The sequence below is a fragment of the Schistocerca americana genome, chromosome 6 (assembly GCF_021461395.2).
Source record: "Schistocerca americana isolate TAMUIC-IGC-003095 chromosome 6, iqSchAmer2.1, whole genome shotgun sequence".
NCBI lineage: Eukaryota > Metazoa > Arthropoda > Insecta > Orthoptera > Acrididae > Schistocerca > Schistocerca americana.
In genome coordinates this window covers 289,572,080-289,577,079 of record NC_060124.1, presented here as the reverse complement: position 1 = coordinate 289,577,079, position 5,000 = coordinate 289,572,080, and the positions used below count along the sequence as shown (strand labels likewise).

At 53.3% G+C, this 5,000-nt stretch overlaps 1 non-coding gene across 1 annotated transcript in view; it reads left to right on the top strand.

The window, feature by feature from the left end:
- Positions 1-4,533: 4,533 nt before the first annotated feature.
- LOC124621008 overlaps positions 4,534-5,000 on the top strand; it is a 1,910-nt gene continuing 1,443 nt past the window's right edge. The window contains exon 1 of the ribosomal RNA XR_006980501.1: positions 4,534-5,000. This exon is cut by the window's right edge and continues 1,443 nt beyond it. This is a non-coding gene — a ribosomal RNA (small subunit ribosomal RNA).

The window sequence follows — 5,000 nt, the reverse complement described above, 5'->3', positions numbered from 1 at the left end:
CGTGCCCCACCCCAACCGCCCAACTCGCAACTCCAGCGGATGAACGGCGGACTTTGCTCGCACTCGCAATGTGCAATCCACCCCTATAACGTGCGTTTCATGAAGAGTTATGTCCAATATGCGACATTCCCGCTGTCTATATACATGAGCTGCGAGCTGTACCACGTACGAGCTACAGACGCGATCGCGTTGCTCTCTGTACGAATGCAGATGCTCAGCGGCAGCTAGGAGGCGCTCCATCCATGTCGGTACCGGTGAGCGTTGCACTCGCAGTCGCAAAAACGTACGGCAAGTATATTACTCGGAAGAGTCAATGACAGTCCAAGCCCCCCCTGCGTGGGAAGAGTCTTCCTAGGCCATGACCCACCGGAAGGGCGCAGCGTCCCCCACCCCAGACATGTGACGTCACACTATCGGTATTGACGACTAGACTGATTCCTTATAATCATTTGCCATACACCGGTGGAAGCTGCCGAGACGAGTAACTACGTGGCGGCCTCGCCGTGTCACTAATGTACAGAGATACAACAGTTTCGACTGGAACCGGATGAAACGTATACACGGCGCTGATTAGTAATAGATAGAGCCATCAAAATACAGATAATGTATACAACTGTCCGTATACATGCTGAAAGACTCTGCTCACAATCACAACCACACGTCAGCCAGACACTCTTATCACGCACTACTCTCTGCCTGTAACAGGCACAGAGACAATATGTAAGCACCAGCATGGAACAACACCCAGTGCATCCTCTCCGCCACATTAGACAATCCACACTATCATAACCAGACCGGGAGGTCCACTCACAAAACAGAATATCCCACCCTTCCGACAACCACCATTGCTCAGCTAAGCCACCAACACCCACACATGTCCTACACAGGGGTACACCCAACATCACAATACTGCCTCCTGTCACAGCACACAAACAATGGCAGGAATGAAAGACACAGGTCTGCCACAAGCATGGAATCAGAGCGCCGCCTGTCATGAGCCAAAGGTGCACCCTGACATGGCAAATCAGATGATGCCGCAGTCATTTACTTACGATAATCACAATCAACAAACCGGCCCCCCCCCCCCCAAAACACCTTTCCTTACAACAATGTGTACCTTAACCTAACCCGTATTGTGCCTTAACCTAACCCGTATTGTGCCTTAACCTAACCCGTATTGTGCCTTAACATAACCCGTATTGTGCCTTAACCTAACCCGTATTGTGCCTTAACCTAACCCGTATTGTGCCTTAACCTAACCCGTATTGTGCCTTAACCTAACCCGTATTGTGCCTTAACCTAACCCGTATTGTGCCTTAACCTAACCCGTATTGTGCCTTAACCTAACCCGTATTGTGCCTTAACCTAACCCGTATTGTGCCTTAACCTAACCCGTATTGTGCCTTAACCTAACCCGTATTGTGCCTTAACCTAACCCGTATTGTGCCTTAACCTAACCCGTATTGTGCCTTAACCTAACCCGTATTGTGCCTTAACCTAACCCGTATTGTGCCTTAACCTAACCCGTATTGTGCCTTAACCTAACCCGTATTGTGCCTTAACCTAACCCGTATTGTGCCTTAACCTAACCCGTATTGTGCCTTAACCTAACCCGTATTGTGCCTTAACCTAACCCGTATTGTGCCTTAACCTAACCCGTATTGTGTCTTAACCTAACCCGTATTGTGCCTTAACCTAACCCGTATTGTGCCTTAACCTAACCCGTATTGTGCCTTAACCTAACCCGTATTGTGCCTTAACCTAACCCGTACTGCGCCTTAACCTAACCCGTATTGTGCCTTAACCTAACCCGTATTGTGCCTGAACCTAACCCGTGTTGCGCCTTAACCTAACCCGTGTTGCGCCTTAACCTAACCCGTGTTGCGCCTTAACCTAACCCGTGTTGCGCCTTAACCTAACCCGTGTTGCGCCTTAACCTAACCCGTGTTGCGCCTTAACCTAACCCGTGTTGCGCCTTAACCTAACCCGTGTTGCGCCTTAACCTAACCCGTGTTGCGCCTTAACCTAACCCGTGTTGCGCCTTAACCTAACCCGTGTTGCGCCTTAACCTAACCCGTGTTGCGCCTTAACCTAACCCGTGTTGCGCCTTAACCTAACCTATGTTGCGCCTTAACCTAACCTATGTTGCGCCTTAACCTAACCTATGTTGCGCCTTAACCTAACCTATGTTGCGCCTTAACCTAACCCATATTGTACCTTAACCTAACCCATATTGTACCTTAACCTAACCCATATTGTACCTTAACCTAACCCATATTGTACCTTAACCTAACCCATATTGTACCTTAACCTAACCCATATTGTACCTTAACCTAACCCATATTGTACCTTAACCTAACCCATATTGTACCTTAACCTAACCCATATTGTACCTTAACCTAACCCATGTTGCGCCTTAACCTAACCCATGTTGCGCCTTAACCTAACCTATGTTGCGCCTTAACCTAACCTATGTTGCGCCTTAACCTAACCTATGTTGGGCCTTAACCCAACACACGTTGGGCCTTAACCCAACACACGTTGGGCCTTAACCCAACACACGTTGGGCCTTAACCCAACACACGTTGGGCCTTAACCCAACACACGTTGGGCCTTAACCCAACACACGTTGGGCCTTAACCCAACACACGTTGGGCCTTAACCCAACACACGTTGGGCCTTAACCCAACACACGTTGGGCCTTAACCCAACACACGTTGGGCCTTAACCCAACACACGTTGGGCCTTAACCCAACACACGTTGGGCCTTAACCCAACACACGTTGGGCCTTAACCCAACACACGTTGGGCCTTAACCCAACACACGTTGGGCCTTAACCCGCTCTGTAATTGTCATACGACGCGTTAAATTAGTGTAGTGTTGCCTAACTGCAACCCCCGCAATATAGTTTGCCACTCGCACTGCCCGGTCCCCAGAGTATCGCTTCATGTTAAACACCTTGCAGCTATACACTGTAATGCGGATGGCAGCAGGACGTACATGCTCAAAGCCCTTCGCAGTTGTTCATTGGCATTCGCTTGGCGAAGCACAGCCTACGTTGTGGTACGGCTTGTGTCAACTGTCCGCTGATGTTGTACGTCCAAATGACACACTGTACTGCACATTGGTCCTCATGTACTGAATGATACATCGTGGTACATGTGTGACCGTACCACGACTGCGCCAACAACGGCGAACCATACGGTCCAAATATTGTGCACTCAGCTACGTGTCGTCTCCCTATAAGAGCTGGATTGCAGTATGGTATGCCGTGGATGGCGATCAGCATGAGCCGTCTGTTGATGTAGTGGCGCGTGTTGTCAGACGTAGTCGTCTCTTCTCACACACCGTGATAGCATGGTGCACTGCGTTCCACATCTGCGACATGCGACAGAGGCCGGTTGACAGTCGTTCGCGCAATGGACATCGCATACGTACGGGGGCCACCTTCCACGTGTTCGCGAAGCGTGCACATGTTGTTGCGTGTATGTGGGCAGACATAGTGTGTCGTGACACCTGACACAGGCATGCAACAATCGTTGAATTTGCAAATGGCGATGGACGTCTACGTTTGCTGGTGACGTTACGCAAATGAACAACTGGTAAACCGTTGTGGTGCGGTTGTTCTCGCTAGAGGTGAATCAGTGATGGCGACGATCGGTTGAGCTACCAACCGGTTGTTTCAGCGATACCCACCATGCCCACGAACGTGAATGGCATGTGGGTGTGAAGCGATACGCGGCGGTGGCTGGGTGGGACCGTCCCCGGCCGGTGAGGGGGGGCCTCCCGGCGTGCTGGCCGCGCGGTGCGTGGGCGCACGCGCTACAGCCGGCTGGTGGGGGCGGCCAGTGGCAGGCGCGCCGGCCGACGGAGGCGGCAGGCGGCGCAGCTGCGCGCCGGCGCACCCTGCACGCGGCGCCGTGCGGCCAAAGTAGGTCCTCGCGGGCCCGGTGCGAAGCGCGGTGGACATCTGCAGTGTGCTGGTCCGATTGAGGACTGTGTGCGCTGAGGATGCGCCGCCGCCCGGCGCTCGGCGCCGCGACGCCGTCTGCTGCTCGGTCGCCTCTGCGGTTCTCGCAGGTGGTTTGTATCGCAGCTGTGCGGACGTGTTGGCGCGTGCGCTGTGCTGGGAGAGTTCGCTTCGGCACCCAAGTGGGGCTTTTGTCCTTCTGTGGCGCTGGCGTTGGAGCTGCCGGCCACCGTAGGTGGCGCGTGTTGTCTCCCGCCGGCAATGCCACGACAGCACGCTCCCGGGCCTCTGTCGGCAGCGGCAAGCTCAGTTGGGAGCACGGGTGGTCGCACCTAAAGCGTCTACTCGCCAAACTCCGGGCGATTGCGCCTCTCTCGAACCCGACCAAGTACTTAGGACGGCGCTGCGCGCCGCCGGGACCTGAGAGGGTTTCGAGGTGTATTGTGCAGGGGAGCTCAGCCTCCTCCTGTTTGCAGAATAATTGAGCGGACGCTTGCGTGTTCGCGCGGGCCCCCGGGACACACTCCCGGGCGGCCGGCTGCTCAGCTCTAGTTGACGCAGCTCCCTGGTTGATCCTGCCAGTAGTCATATGCTTGTCTCAAAGATTAAGCCATGCATGTCTCAGTACAAGCCGCATTAAGGTGAAACCGCGAATGGCTCATTAAATCAGTTATGGTTCCTTAGATCGTACCCACGTTACTTGGATAACTGTGGTAATTCTAGAGCTAATACATGCAAACAGAGTCCCGACCAGAGATGGAAGGGACGCTTTTATTAGATCAAAACCAATCGGTCGGCTCGTCCGGTCCGTTTGCCTTGGTGACTCTGAATAACTTTGGGCTGATCGCACGGTCCTCGTACCGGCGACGCATCTTTCAAATGTCTGCCTTATCAACTGTCGATGGTAGGTTCTGCGCCTACCATGGTTGTAACGGGTAACGGGGAATCAGGGTTCGATTCCGGAGAGGGAGCCTGAGAAACGGCTACCACATCCAAGGAAGGCAGCAGGCGCGCAAATTACCCACTCCC